The sequence below is a fragment of the Sorex fumeus genome, unplaced genomic scaffold (assembly GCF_029834395.1).
Source record: "Sorex fumeus unplaced genomic scaffold, SorFum_2.1 ptg000083l, whole genome shotgun sequence".
NCBI lineage: Eukaryota > Metazoa > Chordata > Mammalia > Eulipotyphla > Soricidae > Sorex > Sorex fumeus.
In genome coordinates, this window is record NW_026606140.1 from 2593053 (window position 1) to 2613273 (window position 20221).

Here is a 20221-nt window from a genome sequence, read left to right on the forward strand (position 1 = left end):
TCATTTTCCTGTCCACAACACCCAGATATCAGAAATCATTGGAATCTCCACTGCAGAATGTTCTGGTTATTCACTGCGAGTCGGGAATAAATCTGAATCTCCATTCTACACAGGCATTCGTTACACCACTGGTGAGTCTATCCAGAAACTTGAAATCATCTGAATCTGCAATATAAAATCATCCATGGGCTGCTTTTCACCTTCCTATCCACACTGCCATTTTGGCGCAAAAGCACAGTAGTATAACGTGTGGCTCACGCAGCCAGCCTGATGGAGTCGGATTCAATTCCTCACCCAGTCAATAGCCCGGGAAGCTACCGCGAGTATCTGACCCTCGCGGCAAAGCCTGTCAAGCCACCCGTGAAATATTCGATATGTCGAAATTACAGTCACCACAAGTCTCCAAACGAAGACATTACTGAACCGCACCAGCAAATCAATGAAGTCCGGGAGGACTGGGAGTGGGACAGCGATCCACACTGCTGAGTAGTGAATTCTTCTCAATATCCAATATATTAGCCCTGCATCTCTTCTCGTTCTCCACGAAATCGAGTCGAATTAGAAATCTGCCAAGTGAGCATTTGCTGTCAACTCTCCCCAGGCCTGCTCTTCAGCTCGCTATTCAGTCGAATATAGTAGTCTGTTCATTAACCCTGCCACACAATCGAGAGACCTGAGTTCATCTAAATATCAACACCTACATATCAGGTTTTCATCTGCTTGTGCTCTGAATCAAGCCAAAGTTTTCATCATCCTGTCCACTCAAACCAGTTCGGCTGTGCATCGCCTCCTGAATAAATCAAAACCATATGTTACTGTCCCGGTCTAAGCCGACAAGATGTGGTGATGATCGTATGCCTCTAAAACTCGTCAGGGTTGGGATTCTTCTGCATGTCCCAGTAACCCAATTCTAGTGGTCAGCGGCCTGTTCACATACCGCAGGTGTGCTGCTCAACTGGCTATCCACTCAAAACTGGTTAGCACTTCCTTTTCCTGTCCACACAAACCAGACTTCAGAAATCATTGGAATCTCAACTACAGATTGTTACATTCATTCACTGTGAATCTGGAATTCATCTGAATTTCCACTCCAGGCAGTTTTTCGTTACACCACTGGTGAATGTCCAAGTAACCCAATGCTGGTTTTCAGAGTCCTGTTCACACTCGCAGGCGTGCTGTTCAACTGGCTATACACTCAACTCTGGTTAGCATGTCCTTTTCCTGTCCACACAACGCAGACTTCAGAAATCATTGGAATCTCCACTACAGAAGCTTCCATTCATTCACTGCCAATCTGTTGTTCTTCGAATCTCCACTCCAGGAAGGCTTTCGTTACACCACTGGTGAATGTGCAAGTAACCCAATGATGTTTTTCACCTGCCTGTGTTGTTCACTGGCTATCCACTTCGCCCTGTTTAGTTCTTCATTTTCCTGTATACACTACCCAGACATCAGAAATTATTGTAATCTCCACTACAGACTGTTCCGGTCATTCACTGCGAGTCTGGAATACATCTGAATCCACTCTACGCAGGCATTCGGTTCAGCAAGGTGAAACTACCCAGAAACATGAAATCATCTGAATCTGCACTCGAAAATCATCCATGGGCTGCTTTTCATCTGCCTATCCACACTTCTATTCTGGCGCGAAAGTACAGCAGTAGGACGTGTGCGTCACGCAGCCAGCCTGGCCGAGCAGGGTTCAGTTCCTCGCCCTCTCATAGAGCCCGAGAAGCTACCGAGAGTATCTTGCCCTCGTGGCACAGCCTGGCAAGACACCCGTGAAATATTCCATATGCCAAAATTACAGTCACCACAAGTCTCCAAATGAAGACGATAATGAACCGTGCCAGCAAATCAATTAAGTCCCGGAGGACTGGGAGAATGACAGTGATCCACACTGCTGAGTAGTGAATTCATCTCAATATCCAATGTATTAGGCCTGCATTTCTTCCCGTTCTCCACCAAATCGAGTCGAATTAGAAATCTGTCAAGTAATCATTTGCTGTCAACTACCCCCAGGTTCAGCTCCCTATCCAGTTGAATATAGTATCCTCTTCATTAACCCTCCCACACTACCGAGAGAACTGAGTTCATCTAAATATCAACAACTACATATCTGGTTTTCATCTGACTGTGCACTCAATCAAGCCAAAGTTTTCATCATCCCATCCACTCTAACCAGGCCTGGTGTGCCTCGCCTTCTGAATCAATCGAAAACATATGGTACTCTCCCGGTCAACGCCACCCAGTGGTGGTGATGATCGTACGCCTCTAAAACTCATCAGAGTTGAGATTCTTCTGCTTGTCCAGTAATCCAATGCTAGTGGTCAGCGGTCTGTTCACATAGTGCAGGCATGGTGTTCACTGCCTATCCAATCCACCCTGGTCAGTTCTTCATTTCCTGGTGCCAATAACCCAGAGTCCTGAAATAATTGGTATTTCCACTATAGAATGTTCATTTATTCATTGCCAATCTGGAATTCATCGAAATCCACTCCAGGCAGGCTTTCTTTACAACACTGATGAATGTCCAAGTAACCCAATGCTGGTTTTCAGCACTTGTTCACACTCGCAGGCGTGCGGTTCAACTGGCTAACCGTTCAACCCTGGTCAGGTCTACATTTTCTTGACCACACAACGTAGACTTCAGAAATCATTGGAATCTCCATTAAAGAATGTTCCATTCATTCACTGCCAATCTGAAATTCATCGTATCTCCACTCCAGGCAGGCTTTCGTTACACCACTGGTGAATGTCCAAGTAAACCAATGCTGCTTTTTACTGGTCTGTTCCCACTCGCAGGAATGCTGTTCAACTGGATATCCACTCCATCCTGGTCATCTCTTCATTTTCCTGTCCACACAAACCAGACATCAGAAATTATTGGAATCTCCACTATAAAATGTTCCATTCATTCACTGCCAATCTGAAATTAATCTGAATCTCCACTCCAGGCAGGCTTTCGTTACAGCACTGCTGAAAGTCTAAGTAAACCAATGCTGGTTGTCAGCGTCCTATTCACACTCGCAGGCATGCTGTTCAACTGGATATACATGCCACCCAGGTCTGATTTTTATTTTCCTTTCCACACAACCCAGACTTCATAAATCTTTTGAATTTCCACTACATAATGTTCCATTCATTCACTGCCAATCAAGAGATCCTCGAATCTCCACTCCAGGCAGGATTTCATTAAACCACTAGGGAATATCCAAGTAACCCAATGCTGGTTTTCAGTAGCCTGTTCACTCTCGCAGACGTGCTTTTCAACTGTCTATCCACTCCAACCTGGTCAGCTCTTCATTTTTCTGTCCACACAAACCAGACTTCAGAAATCATTGGAATCTCCACTACAGAATGTTCCATTCATTCACTGCAAATCTGAAATTCATCTGAATCTCCACTCCAAGCAGGCTTTCGTTACACCACTGTTGAATGTCTAAGTAACTGAATGCTGGTTTTCAGTATCTTGTACACACTCGCAGAAGTGCTGTTCAACTGGGTATCCACCCAACAGTGGTCAGCTCTTTCTTTTCCTCTCCATACAACCCAGACATCAGAAATCATTGGATTCTCCACTACAGAATGTTCCGCTCATTCACTGCGAATGTGGAATACATATGAATCTCCACTCTACGCAGGCATTTGTTGCAGCATTGGTGAGTCTACCCAGAAACTTGAAATCATCTGAATCTGCACTCTAAATTCATCCATGGGCTGCTTTTCATCTTCCTATCCACACTGCGATTCTGGCGCGAAAGCACAGCAGTAGGACGTGTGCTTCACGCAGCCAGCCCGGGCAAGCGGTCTTCATTTCCTAACTCTCTCAGAGAGCCCCGGAAGCTACCGAGAGTATCTGGCTCTCGTGGCAAAGCCTGGCAAGACACCCGTGAAATATTCCATATGCCAAAATTACAGTCACCACAAGTCCCCAAAAGAAGACACTACTGAACCATGCCAGCAAATCAATGAAGTCCGGGAGGACTGGGAGACTGACAGCGATCCACACTGCTGAGTAGTGAATTCATCTCAATATCCAATGTATTAGCCCTGCGTTTCTTCTCGTTCTCCACGGAATCGAGTCGAATTCGAATTCGACTCGAAGCATTTGCTGCCAACTGTCCCCAGACCTGCTGTTCAGCTCCCTATCCAGTCGAATATAGTATTCTGATCATTAACCATGCCACACAAACGAGCCACCTGAGTTCATCTAAATATCAACAGCTACATATCTGGTTTTCATCTGCCTGTGCACTCAATCAAGCCGAAGTTTTCATCATCCCATCCACTCTAACCAGGCCTGGTGTGCATCGACTTCTGAATCAATTGAAACCATATGGTACTCTTGCGGTAAATGCCACCCAGTGGTGGTGATGAACGTATGCCTGTAAAACTCGAAAACGTTGGGATTCTTCTGCATGTCCCAGTAACCCAATGTTAGTGGTCAGCGGCCTGTTCACATGCCGCAGGTGTGATGTTCACTGGCTATCCACACCACCCAGGTCAGCTCTTCATTTCCTGTTTCCAATAATGCAGAGTTCTGAAATCATTGGAATATCCACTACAGAATGTTCCATTCATTCACTGCCATTCTGGAGATCATCGAATCTCCACTCCAGGCAGGCTTTCGTTACACCAATGGTGAATGTCCAAGTAACCCAATGATGGTTTTGAGAGTCCTGTTCACACTCACAGGCGTGCTGATCATCTGGCTGATCATTCAACCCCGGTCATCTCTTCATTTTTTGTCCACACAACGTAGACGTCAGAAATCATTGAAATCTCAATTATAAAATGTTCCATTTATTTTCTGGCAATCCGGAATTCATCTGAATCTCCACTCAAGGCAGGGTTTTGTTAAACCACTGGTGAATGTCTAAGTAACCCAATGATGGTTTTCAGCGTCCCGTTCACAGTCGCAGGCGTTCTTTTCAACTGGTGATCCATCCAGAGTGGTCAGCTCTTTCTTTTCCTGTCCACAGAAGCCAGAATTCAGAAATCATTGGAATCTCCACTACAGAATGTTCCATTCATTCACTGCCAATCTGGAATTCCTCTCCGTCTCCACTCCAGGCAGGCTTTCGTTACACCACTGGTGAATATCCAAGTATTCCAATGCTGTTTTTCAGCGGCCTGTTCACACTCGCAGGCGTGCTGTTCAACTGGATATCCACTCCAAACTGGTAGGCTATTCATATTCCTGTCCACATAACCTAGACTTCAGAAACCATTAGAATCTCCACTACAGAATGTTCCATTCATTCACTACCAATCTGGAATTCATCTGCATCTCCACTCCAGGCAGGCTTTCGTTACACCACTGGTGAATATCCAAGTATCCCAATGCTGTTTTTCAGCGGCCTATTCACAATCGCAGGCGTGCTGTTCCACTGGCTATCCATTCAGCCCTGGACAGCACTTCATTTTCCTGTCCATATAACATAGACTTTAATGACCTTTAGAATCTCCACTTCAGAATGTTCCATTCATTCACTGCCAATCTGGAATTCATCGAATCTCCACTCCACGAAGGATTTCTATACACCAGTGATGAATATCCAAGTAACCCAAAGCTGGTTTTCAGCAGCCTTTTCAAAGTCGCAAGCCTGCTCTTCAACTGGCTATCCACTCCAACCTGGTCAGCTCTTCATTTTCTAGTCCACACAACGTAGACTTCAGAAAACATTAGAATCTCCAGTACAGAATGTTCCATTCATTCACTGCCAATCTGGAGTTCTTCGAATCTCACTCCAGGCAGGCTTTCGTTACACCACTGATGAATGTCCAAGTAACACAATGCAGGTGTTCAGCGTCCTGTTCACACCCGCTGGTGTGCTGTTCAACTGGCTATCCTCTAAACACTGCTCAGTACTTAATTTTCCTGTCCAAATAACCTAGACATTAGAATCCATTAGAATCTTCACGACAGAATGTTGCATTCATTCACTGCCAATCTGGAATTCATCGAATCTCCACTCCAGACAGGCTTGCTTTACACCACAGTTGAATGTCCAAGTAACCCAATGCTGGTTTTTAGCGGCCTGTTCACACTCATAGGCATGCTGTTCAACTGGATATCCTCTACAAACTCGTAGGCTGTTCATATTCCTGTCCACATAACCTAGACTTCAGAAATCATTAGAATATCCACTATAGAATGTTCCATTCATTCACTTCCAATGTGGAATTCATCGAATCTCCATTCCAGGCAGGCTTTCTTTACAACCCTGGTGAATATCCAAGTAACCCAATGCTTGTTTTTAGCGGCCTGCTCACACTCGTAGGCATTCTGTTCAACTGGATATCTACTACAACCTGGTCAGCTATTCATTTTCCTGTCCACAAAACCTAAACTTCAAATCATTGGAATCTCAACTACAGAATGTTCCATTCATTGATTCCCAATCTGTAATTCAACGAATCTCCACGCCAGGCTGGCTTTCGTTACACCACTGGTGAATGTCCAAGTAAAAGCATGCCGGTTTTCAATGGCATGTTCACACTCGCAGGCATGCTGTTCAACTGGCAATCCATGCCAAACTGGTCAGCTATTGACTTTCCTGTCCACACAACCCAGACTTCAAAAACATTTGGAATCTCCACTACAGAATGTTCCATTCATTCACTGCCAATCTGAAGATCATCCAACCTCCACTCCAGGCAGGCTTTTGTTACACCACTGCTGAATGTCCAAGTAACCCAATGCTGGGCTTCAGCGCCCTATTCACACTCGCAGGCGTGCTGCTAAACTGGCTATCCACTGAACCCTGGTCAGCTATTCATTTTCCTGTCCACTCAACCCAGACTTCAGAAATCATTGGAATCTCCGCTACAGAATGTTCCATTAATTCACTCCCAATCTAGAATTCATCGAGTCTCCACTCCAGGCAGGCGTTCGTTAAACCAATGGTGAATGTCCACGGAAACCAATGCTTATTTTCAGTGTCATGTTCACACTCGCAGGAGTGCGGTTCAACTGACTATAATTTCAACCCTGGTCAGCTCTTCATTTTCCTGTCCACTCAACCCAGACTTCAGAAATCATAGGAATCTCCACTACAGAATGTTCCATTCATTCACTCCCAATCTGGAATTCATCGAGTCTCCACTCCAGGCAGGCTTTCGTTACACCAATGGTGAATGTCCAAGGAAACCAATGCTTATTTTCAGTGTCATGTTCACACTCACAGGCGTGCGGTTCACCTGGCTATAATTTCAAACCTGGTCAGCTCTTCCTTTTCCTGTCCACACAACCCAGACTTCAGAAATCATTGGCATCTCTACTAAAGAATGTACCATTCATTCACTGCCAATCTGGAGTTCTTTGATTATCCACCTAAAGCAGGCTTTCGTTACACTACTGGTGAATGTCCAAGTAATCTAATGCTGGTTTTCATCGTCCTCTTCACACTCGGGGACATGGTTTTCAACTGGCTATCCATTCAACCCTGGTCAGTTCATCTTTTTCCTATCCACATAACCCAGACTTCAGAAACCATTAGAATCTCTACTACAGAATGTTGCATTCATTGACTGGCAATCTGGAATTCATCGAATCTCCACTCCAGGGACGATTTCGTTACACGAATGGTGAATATCCAAGTAACACAATGCTAGTGGTCAGCGGCCTATTCACATACCGCAGGTACGGTTTTCACTGACTATCCACTCCACCCTCGTCAGATCATTTCCTGGTGCCAGAAAACCAGAGTTCTGAAATCACTTGTATCTCCACTACAGAATGTTCCAATCATTCACTGCCAATCTGGAATTCATCGAATCTCCACTCCAGGCAGGATTTCTTTACATCACTGGTGAATATCCAAGTAACCTAATGCTGGTTAACAGCAGCCTCTTCAAACTCGCAGGCCTGCGGTTCAACTGGCTCTCCACGCTAAGCTGTTCTGACCTTCATTTTCCTTTCCACACAACCCCGACACAGAAATCATTGGAATATCCACAACACAATGTTCCATTCATTCACTGCCAATCTGGAGTTCGTCGAATCTCCACTCCAGTCAGGTTTTCAATACACCACTGGTGAATGTCCAAATAATAGATTTCTGATTTTCGGCGACCTGTTCACATTCGCAGGCATGCTGTTCAACTGGATATACACTCCACACTGGCCAGTTCATTCTTTTCCGGTCAACATAACCCCGACTTCAGAAATAATTGGAATCTCCACTACAGAATGTTCCATTCATTCACTGCTAATCTGGAATTCATCGAATCTCCACTCCAGGCAGGTTTTCGTTACACCACTGTTGAATATCCAAGTAATGCTGGGTATCAGCAGCCTGTTCAAACTTGCAGGTCTGCTGTTCAAATGACTATCCACGCTAACCTGGTTAGCTCTTCATTTTACTGTCCATACAACCCAGACTTCAGAAATCATTGGAATATCCACTACTGAATGTTCCATTCATTCACTAACAATCTGGAGATCATTGAATCTCAACTTCACGCAGGCTTTCGTTAGACCACTGGCAAATGACCAAGTAACCCAATGCTGGTTTCCAGTGTCCTTCTAACACTCTCAGGAGTTTCCTTCAACTAGCAAAACACTCAACCCTGGTCAGCACTTCATATTCTTGTCCACACAAGGTAGACTACAGAAATTATTGGAATCTCCCCTACAGAATGTTCCATTCATTCACTGCCAATCTGGAATTCATGGAATCTCCACTCCAGGCAGACATTCGTTGCACCACTGTTGAATATCCAAGTAACCCAATGCTGGTTTTCAGAGGCCTGTTCACACTCGCAGACGTGCTGTTCAACTGGCTATCCACTCAACCCTGGTCACCTATTCATTTTCCTCTCCACAAAACCCAGACTTCAGAAATCACTGGAATCTCCACTACAGAATTTCCATTCATTCACTGGCAATCTGGAATTCATCGAATATCCACTTCAGGGAGGATTTCGTTAAACCAGTGGTGAATATCCAAGTAACACAATGCTAGTGGTCAGCGGCCTGTTCACATACCGCAGGTATAGTTTTCACTGGCTATCCACTTCACCCTGCTCAGATCTTCATTTCCTGGTGCCAGAAAACCAGAGTTCTGAAATCACTTGTATCTCCACTAGAGAATGTTCCAATCATTCACTGCCAATCTGGAGTTCATGGAATCTCCCCTACAGGCAGGCTTTCGTTACATTACTGTTGAATAAAAAGTTAACCCAATGCTGGTTTTCAGCGGCCTGTTCACAGCCGCAGGCATGATTTTGAACTGGCAATCCACTCCCACCTGGTTAGCTCTTCATTGTCCTCGCCACACAACGCAGACTTCAGAAACCATTGCAATCTCCACTAAAGAATGTCCCATTCATTCTCTGCCAGTCTGGAATTCAACGACTCTCCACCCAAGGCAGTCTTTCGTTACACCACTGGTGAATGTCCAAGTAACCCAATGCTCGATTTGACCGGCCTGTTCTCACTCGCAGTCGTGCTGTTCAACTGGCTCTCCACTCCACCCTTGTCAGCTCTTCCTTTTTCTGTCCACACAACCCAGACTTCAGCAATCATTGGAATCTCCACTACAGAATGTTCCATTCATTCACTGCCAATCTGGATTTCTTCGAATCTCCACTCCAGGCAGGCTTTTGTTACACCACTGGTGAATGTCCAAGTAACCCAATGATGGTTTTCAGCGGCCTGCGCAGATCACTGGCTATCCGCTTCACCTGGTTGAGCTCTTCATTTTACTTTCCATATAACCCAGACATCAGAAATCATTGGATTCTCCACTACAGAATGTTTCGGTCATTCACTGTGAGTCTGGAATACATCTGAATCTCCATTCTATGCAGGCATTCGTTACAGCACTGGTATATCTACCCAGAAACTTGAAATCATCTGAATCTGCACTCTGAAATCATACATGGGCTGCTTTTCATCTTCCTGTCCACGCTGCCATTCTGGCGCGAAAGTAGAGCCATAGGACGTGAGCGACACGCAGCCAACCTGGCCGAGCTGTGTTCAATTCCTCGCCCTCTCAGAGAGCCCGGGAAGCAACCGAGAGTATATGGCCCTCGTGGCAAAGCCTGGCAAGACACCCGTGAAATATTACATATGCCAAAATTATAGTCACCACAAATCTCCAAACAAAGACACTACTGAAACGCGCCAGCAAATCAATGAAGTCCGGGAGGACAGGGAGTGTGACAGCGATCCAGACAGCTGAGTAGTGATTTCATCTCAGTATCCAATGTATTAGGCCTGCGTTTCTTCTCATTCTCCACGAAATCGAGTCGAATTCGAAATCTGCCAATTGAGCATTTGCTTTCAACTCCCCCCAGGCATGCTGTTCAGCTCCCTATCCAGTCGAATATAGTATTCTGTTCATGAACACTGCCACACTACTGAGCGACCTGAGTTCATCTAAATATCAACACTACATATCTGGTTTTCATCTGCCTGTGTACTCAATCAAGCCGAAGATTTAATCTCCCGTCGACTCTAACAAGGCTTATTGTGCATCGACTACTGAATGAATCAAAACCATATGGTACTCTCACAGTCAATGTCGCCCAGTGCTGGTGATAATCGTATGCCTCTAAAACTTGTTAGTGTTGGAATTCTTCTGCATGTGCCAGTAACGCAATGCTACTGTTCAGGGGCCTATTCACATACCGCACGCATGGTGTTCATTGACTATCCACTCCACCCTGGTCAGCTCTTCATTTCCTGGTGACCATAACCCAGAGTTCTAAAAAAATTGGTATCTGTGCTACAGAATGTTCCATTCATTTACTTTGAATCTGGAATTCATCTGAATCTCCACTCCAGGCAGGCTTTCGTTACACCACTGTTGAATATCCTAGTAATCAAATGCTGGTTTTCAGAGGCCTGTTCACACTCGCAGGCATCCAGTACAACTGGCTATCCACTCCACTTTCAACAGCTCTTCACATTCCTGTCCACACAACCCAGACTTCAGAAATCATAGGAATCTCCACTAAGGAATGTTCCATTCATTCACCGCCAATCTGGAAATCATCGAATCCCCACTCCAGACAGGATTTCATTACACCACTGGTGAATATCCAAGTAACACAATGCTGGTTAAGAGCAGCCTGTTCAAACTCGCAGACCTACTGTTCAACTGGCTATCCACGCTAACCTGGTCTGACCTTCATTTTCCTTTCCACACAACCCCGACACAGAAATCATTGTAATCTCCACAACAGAATGTTCCATTCATTCACTGCGAATCTGGAATCCATCTGAATCTTCAATCCAAGCAGGCTTTCGTTACAACACTGCTGAATGTCCAAGTAACAAATTGCTGGTTTTCAGCGTCCTGTTCACACTCACAGGAGTGCTGTTCAACTGGCTTTCCACTCAACCTTGGTCAGCTCTTCATTTTCCTGTCCACACAACCCAGACTTCAGAAATCTTTGGACTCTCCACTACAGAATTTCCATTCATCCACTGCCAATGTGGAATTCATCGAATCTCCACTCCAGGCAGGATTTCCTTACACCACTGGTGAATATCCAAGTAACCGAATGCTACTGGTCAGCGGCTTGTTCACATACCGCAGGCATGGTGTTCACTGGCTATCAACTCCACCCTGGTCAGCTCTTCATTTCCTGGTGACAATAACCCAAATTTCTAAAATCATTGGTATCTAAACTACAGAATGTTCCATTCATTCACTTCAAATCTGAAAATTCTCTGAATCTCCACTCCAGGCAGGCTTTCCTTGCACCACTGGTGAATATCCAAGTAACCCAAAGCTGGTTTTCAGCGGCCTGTTCACATTCGCAGGCGTGCTGTTCAACTGGCTATCAACTCCACCCTGGTCACCTCTTCATTTTCCACTCCACACAACCCAGACTTTAAAAATCATTAGAATCTCGACTACAGAATTTCCATTTATTAACTGCCAATCCGGATTTAATCGAAACTCCACTCCAGGCAGGATTTCATTACAACAATGGTGAATATCCAAGTAACCCAATGCTAGTGGTCAGCGGCCTGTTCACATAATGGAGACGTGGTGTTCACTGGATAGCCACTCCACCCTGGTCAGATCTTCCTTTCCTGGTACCAGAAAACAAGAGTTAATAAATTATTTGTATCTCCACTACTGAATATTCCATTCATTCACTGCCAATCTGGAATTCAACGAATTTCAACTCCAGGCAGGATTCCGTTAAAATACTGGTGAAGATCCAAGAGCCCAAACGCTGACTGTCAGCGGCTTGTTCATAGGTGCAGGTTTGCTCTTCAACTGGCTATCCACTCCACAGTGGTCAGCTCTTTCTTTTCCTGTCCACACAACCCAGACTTCAGAACTCATTGAGATCTCCACTCCAAAATGTTCCATTCATTAACTGCCATTCTGGAAATCATCGAATCTCCACTCCAGGCAGGATTTCCTTACACCACTTGTGAAAATCCAAGTAACACAATGCTAGTTATCAGCAGCCTATTCAAACTCGCAGGTCTGCTGTTCAACTGGCTATCCACTCTAACCTGGTCGCTCTTCATTTTCCTGTCCACACAACCCAGACTTCAGAAATCATTGGAATCTCCACTACAGAATGTTCCACTCATTCACTGCAAATCTAGAATGCATCTGAATCTCCACTTCAGGCAGGCTTTCCTTACACCACTTCTGAAGGCCCAAGTAACCCAAAGCTATTTTTCAGCGTCCTGTTCACACTCGTAGGCGTGCTGTTCAACTGGCTATCAACTCTACAGTGGTCAGCTCTTTCTTTTGCGGTCTACACAACCCAGATTTCAGAAATCATTGGAATCTCCACTATAAAATCTTCCACTCATTCACTGCCAATCTGGAGATTATCGAATCTCCACTCCAGGGAGGCTTTATTTACACCACTGGTGAATATTCAAATACCACAATGCTGGTATTCATCTTCATGTTCACATTCGCAGGCGTGCTGTTCAACTGGATATCCATTCCATAGTGGTCAGCTCTTTCCTTATCTGTCCACGACACCCAGACTTGAGAAATCATTGGAATCTGCACTACAGAATGTTCCATTTATTCAATGCCAATGTGGAGATCATCGAATCTCCACTCCAGGCAGGCTTTCGTTACACCCCTGCTAAATGTTCAAGTAACCCATTGCTGGTTTTCAGAGGCCTGTTCACACTCGCAGGCGTGCTGCTCAACAGGCTATCCACTCAACCCTGGTCAGCTCTTCATTTTCCTGTCCACACAACCCAAAATTCAGAAATCATTCGAAACTACACTGAAGAATCATCCATTCATTCACTGCCAATCTGGAATTCATCGAATCTCCACGCCAGGCAGGATTTCGTTACACCACTGGTGAATATCCAAGTGACCCAATGCGCGTTTTGAGCAGCCTGTTAAAACTAGCAGGCCTGCTGTTCAATTGGCTATCCACTCTAACCTGGTCTGCTCTTCATTTTCCTGTCCACACAAACAAGACTTCAAAAATCTTGGGAATCTCCACTACAGAATATTCCATTCATACACTGCGAATCTGGAATTCATCTGAATCTCCACTCCAAGCAGGATTTGGTTACACCACTGGTGAATGTTCAAGTAACCCAATGCTGGTTTTCAGCGTCCTGTTCACACTTACAGGCGTGCTGTTCAAATGGGTATCTACTCCACCCTGTTTAGCTCCACAGTGGCCAGCTCTTTCTTTTCCTATCCACACAACCCAGACTTCAGAAATCATTGGAATCTCCACTACAGATTGTTCCATACATCCACTGTCAATCTGAAGATCATCGAATCTCCCCTCCAGGCAGGCTATCGTTACAACACTGCTGAATATCCAAGTAACCCAATGTTGGTGTTCATAGGCCTCTTCACACTCGCAGGCTTGCTATTCAACTGGCTATCAACTCCACCCTGTTCAGCTCTTTCTTTTCCTGTCCACACAACTCAGACTTCAGAAATCATTGTAATCTCCACTACAGAAGGTTCCATTCATTTACTGCCAATCTGGAATTCATCGAATCTCCACTTCAGGCAGGATTTCTTTACACCACTGGTCAATATTGTAATACCCCAATGCTGGTTTTCAGCGGGTTGTTCACACTAGCCGGCGTGCTGTTCAACTGGCTATCCACTCCAACCTGATCAGCTCTTCTTATCCCTGTCCACATAACCGACATTCAGAAACCATTAGAATCTCCACTACAGAATGTTCTATTCATTCACTGCCTATCTGGAATTCATTGAATATCCACTCCAGGCAGGCTTTCTTTACACCACTGGTGAATGTACAAGTAACCCAATGCTGGTATTCACACTGCCAATCTGAACTTCATCTGAATCTCCTCTCCATGCAGGCTTTCGTTAGTACACTGCTGAATGTCCAAGTACCCTAATGATGGTTTTCAGCATCCTGTTCACACTCTCAGGCGTGCTGTACAACTTGCTATCCACTCAAGTTGTCAGCTGTTTCTTTTCCTGTCCAGACAATCCAGGCTTCAAATATCTTTGGAATTTCCACTACAGAATGTTCCATTCATTAACTGGCAATCTGCAGATCATCGAATCTCCACTCCAAGCAGACTTTCGTTACACCACTTCTTTATATCTAAGTAACCCAATGCTGGTTTTCAGAGGCCCTTTTTCACGCGCAGGCGTGCTGTTGAACTGGCTATCCACTCTAACCTGGTCTGCTCTTCATTTTCCTGTCCACACAACCCAGACTTCAGAAATCATGGGAATCTCCACTACAAAATGTTCCATTCATTCACCGCGAATCGGGAATTCATCTGAATCTCCACTCCAGGCAGGCTTTCTTTACAACACTGGTGAATGTCCAAGTAACCCAATGCTGGTTTTCAGCGTCCTGTTCACTCTTGCAGGCATGCTTTTCAACTGGCTATCCACTCAACCCTGGTCTGCTCTTCATTTTCCTGTCCACACAAACCAGACTTCAGAAATAATTCGAATCTCCACTACAGAATGTTCCATTCATTCAGTGCCAATCTGGATATTATCGAATCTCCACTCCAGGCAGTCTTTTGTTACATCACTGCTGAATGTCAAGGTAAAACAATGATGGTTTTCAAAGGCCTGTTCACACTCGCAGGCATGCTGTTCAAGTGGCTTTCCACTCAACTCTGGTCAGCTCTTCATTTTCGTGTCCATACAACCCAGACTTCAGCAATCATTGGAATCTAAGGTATAGAATGATCCATTCACTCACAGGAAATCTGGAATTCATCGAATCTCCACGCCAGGCAGGATTTCTTTACACCACTGGTAAATATCCAAGTGACCCAATGCTGGTTGTGAGCAGCCTGTTCAAACTCGAAGGCCTGCTGTTCAACTGGCGATCCACTCTAACCTGTTCTGCTCTTCATTTTCCTGTCCACAGAACCCAGACTTCAAAAATTATGGGCATCTCCACTACAGAATGTTGCGTTAATTCATTGCGAATCTGGAATTCATCTGAATCTCCACTCCAGGCCGGCTTTCGTTACACCACTGCTGAATGTCCAAGTATCCCAATGCTGGAACTCAGCGTCCTGTTCACACTTGCAGGCATGCTGTACAACTGGCTATCCACTCCTCAGCGGCCAGCTCTTTCTTTTCCTGTTCACAGAACCCAGACATCAGAAATCATTGGAATCTCCACTACAGATTGTTCCATACATTCACTGCCAATTTGGAGTTCATCATATCACCACTCCAGGCAGGCTATCGTTACCCCACTGCTGAATGTCCAAGTAATCCAATGCTGGATTTCATAGGCATGTTCACACTCACAGGCGTGCTATTCAAAGGGCTACCCACTCCACCCAATTCAGCTCTATCTTTTCCTGTCCACACAACCCAGACTTCAGAAATCATTGGAATCTTCACTACAGAATGTTCCTTTCATTCACTGCCGATCTGGATTTCATCGAATCTCCACTTCAGGCAGGATTTCGTTACACCACTGGGAAATATACAAGTAATCCAATGCTGGTTTTCAGCGGCCTGTTCACACTCGCAGGCGTGCTGTTCAATTGGGAATGACGTCAACCTGGTCAGCTCTTCTTATTCCTGTTCACATAAACTAGACTTCAGAAACCATTAAAATCTCCACTACAGAATGTTCCATTCATTCACTGCCCATCTGGAATTCATTGAATTTCCACTCCAGGCAGGCTTTCTTTACACCAATGCTGATGTCCAAGTAACCCAATGCTGATTTTCAACGACCTGTTCACACTTGCAGGCATGCTGTTCAACTGACTATCCACTCAATCCTCGTCAGCTCTTCATTTTCCTATCCACACAACCAAGACTTCAGAAATCACTGGATTCTCCCGTACAGAATCTTCCATTATTCACTGTCAATCTGGAATTCATCTGAATCTCCACTCCAGTCAGGCTTCGGTTAGAACACTGGTGAATGTCCAAGTAACTCAGTGCTGGTTTTACGCGTTCTGCTCACACCTGCAGGCATGCAATTCAACTGGCTATCCACTCCACAGTGGCCAGATCTTTCTTTTCCTGTCCACACAACCCAGACATCAGAAATCATTGGAATCTCCACTACAGATTGTTCAATACATTCACTGCCAATCTGGAATTCATCGAATCTCCACCCCACGCAGGCTTTCGTTACACCACAGCTGAATGTGCAAGTAACCCAATGCTGGTATTCAGCGGCCTGTTCCCACTCGCAGGTGTGATGTTCAAGTGGCTATCCACTCCAACCTTATAAGATCTTCATTTTCATGGCCACACAACCCAGATTTCCGAAATCATTGGAATCTCCACTACAGAATGTTCCATTCATTCACTGCAAATCTGGAATTCATCTGAAACTCCTCTTCATTCAGGCTTTCGTTACACTACTGCTGTATGTCCAAGTAACCCAATGCTGATTTTCAGCGTCCTGTTCACACTCGCCAGTGTGCTGTTCAACTGGCTATCCATTCCACAGTGGTCAGCTCATTCTTTTCCTGTCCACACATCCCAGACTTCAGAAATCATTGGAATCTGCACTACAGAATGTTCCATTCATTCTCTACCAAAATGGAATTCATTGAATCTCCACTCCAGGCAGTCTTTCGTAACACCACTGCTGAATGTTCAAGTCACCAATTACTCTTTTCAGCGCTCTGTTCACTCTCACAGGCCTGCTATTCAACTGGGTATCCACTGAACCCTGGTCAATGGAAAGTCCACTACAGAATGTAGCATTCATTCACTGGAATCTGGAGATCATCGAATCTCCACTCCAGGCAGGATTTTGTAACACCACCGGTGAATATCCAAGTAACCCAATGCTGGTTTTCAGCAGCCTGTTCAAATTCGCAGGCCTGCTGCTTAACTGGCTAATCAGTGTAATCTGGTTTGCTCTTCTTTTTCGTGTCCAGACATCCCAGACTTCAGAAATCTTGGAATCTCCAGTACAGAATGTTCCATTAATTCACTGCCCATCTGGTGATCATCGAATCTCCACTCCAGGCAGCCTTTCTTTAAACCACTGCTGAATGTCCAAGTAACTCAATGCTGGTTTTTAGCGTCCTGTTCACAGTCGCAGGCATGTCTGTTCAACAGGCTATACTCTCCAACCTGGTAAGCTCTTCATATTCCTGTCCACATAAACTAGACTTCGGAAACCATTAGAATCTCCACTACAGAATGTTCCATTCATTCACTTCCAATCTGGAATTCATTGAATCTCCACTAAAGGCAGGATATCGTTACACCACTGGTGAATATTAAAGTAACACAATGCTGGTTTTCTGCATACTGTTCAAACTCCCAGGTCTGCTGTTCAACTGGCTATCCACTCTAATCTAGTCTGCTGTTCATTTTCCTGTCCACACAACCCAGACTTCAAAAATCATGGGAATCTCCACTACAGAATGTTGAATTTATTCACTGTGAATCTTGAATTCATCTGAATCTCCACTCCATCCAGGCTTCCGTTACACCATTGGTGAATGTACAAGTAATCCAATGCTGGTTTTCAGTGTCCTGTTCACACTTTCAGGCGTGCTGTTCAACTGGGTATCCACTGCAAAGTGGCCAGCTCTTTCATTTCCTGTCCACACAACCCAGACTTCAGAAATCACTGAAATCTCCACTACAGAATGTTCCATAAATTCACTGCCAATCTAAAGAACATTGAATCTCCACTCCAGGAAGACTATCGTTACACCACTGGTGAATATCCAAGTAACGCAATGCTGCTTTTCAGAGGCCTGTTCACACTAGGAGGCCTGCTGTTCAACTGGCTATCCACTCCACCCTGGTCAGTTCTTTCTTTTCCTGTCCACACAATCCAGACTTCAGAAATCTTTGGAATCTCCACTACAGAATGTTCCATTCATTCACTACCAATTTGGGATTCATCGCATCTGCACTACCGGCAGGATTTCTTTACGCCACTGTTGAATATGCAAGTACCCCTATGCTTTTTTTCAGCGGCCTCTACACACTCACTGTCGTGCTGTTCATCTGGCTATCCACTCCACCCTGGTCATCTCTTTCTTTTCCTGTCCACACAATTCAGACTTAAGAGATCTTTGGAATCTCCACTACAGAGTGTTCCATTCATTCACTGTGAATCTGGAATTCATCTGAATCTCCACTCCATGCAAGCTTTCGTTACACCACTGGTGAATGTCTAAGTAATCCATTGCTGGTTTTCAGCGTCCTGTTCACACTCGCAGGCGTGCAGTTCAACTCAACTCAACAGTGGTCAGCTCTTTCTTCGAATTCATCGAATATCCACTCGAGGCAGGATTTCGTTACACAACTGGTGAATATCTAAGTTACCCAATGCTGGTTGTCAGCATTCTGTTCAAACTCCTAGGCCTGCTGTTCAACTGACTATGCACTCTAACTTCTCTGAACTGGTCTGCTCTTCATTTTCCTGTGCACACAATCTAGACTTCAGAAATCATGAGAGTCTCCACTACCAAAAGTTCCATTCATTCACTGTGAATCTGGAATTCTTCTGAATCTCCACTCCAGGCAGGCTTCCATTACACCACTGGTGAATGTCCAAGTATCCCAATGCTGCTTTTCAGCGGCCTGTTCACACTTGTAGGCGTGCTGGTCCACTGGCTATCCACACCTCCCTGGTCAGCTCTTCATTTTCCTGTACACAAAACCCAGATTTCAGAATGCATTGGAATCTAGACTACAGAATGTTCCGTTCAATCACTGCCAATCTGGAGCTCATCGAATCTGTGAGCAAAGTTCAATTCCTCGCCCTCTCCGATAGCTCAGGAAGCTTCCAAGGGAATCTGGACCTCGAGGCAAACACTGGCAAGACACTCCGAAAATATTCCATATGCCAAAATTACAGTCAACACAATTCACCAAACGAAGACGCTACTGAACCATGCCCAAGCACTGGTGATTCACCCAGAAACTTGACATCATCTGAATCTGCACTCTAAAATCATATATGGTTTGCTTATCTTCTACCTATCCACACTGCCCTTTTGGCGCGAAAGCACAGTAGTAGGACATGTGTGTCACGCAGACAGCCTGGCCGACACGGGTGCAATTCCTCACCCTCTCGGAGAGCTCGGGAAGCTATCGAGAGTATCTGGCACTCGTGGCAAAGCCTGGCAAGACACCCGTGAAATATTCTATGTGACGAAATTACAGTCATCACAAATCTCCAAACGAAGACGTTACTGAACCGTGCCAACAAATGAATATAGAGCGGGAGGACTGGGAGTGTGACAGCGATCCACACCGTTAAGTAGTGAATTCATCTCAATATCCAAAGTGTTAGGCCTGGGTTTCTTCTCGTTCTCCACGAAATCGAGTCGAATTAGTAATCTGCCAAGTGAGCATTTCTGTCAACACTCCCCAATCCTCCTGTTCAGCTCCATATGCAGTCGAATATAGTATTCTGTTCATTAACCCTTCCACACTAGCATGCGACCTGAGTTCATCAAAATATCAACACCTACATATCTGGTTTTCATCTGCCTGTGCACTCAATAAAGCTGAAGTTTTCATCATCTTGTCCACTCTACCCAGGCCTGGTGTGCATCGACCTCTGAATCAATCGAAACCATATGGTACTCTACCGGTCAACGCCACCAGTTGTGGTGATGATCCTATGCCTCTAAAGGTCGTCAGTGTTGTGGTTTCTCTGCATGTCCCAGTAACCAAATGCTGGTGGTCAGCGGCCTATTCACAAACTGTAGGCGTTGTTTTCACTTGCAATCCACTCCACCTTCCTCAGGTCTTCATTTCCTGGTGTCCATAACCCA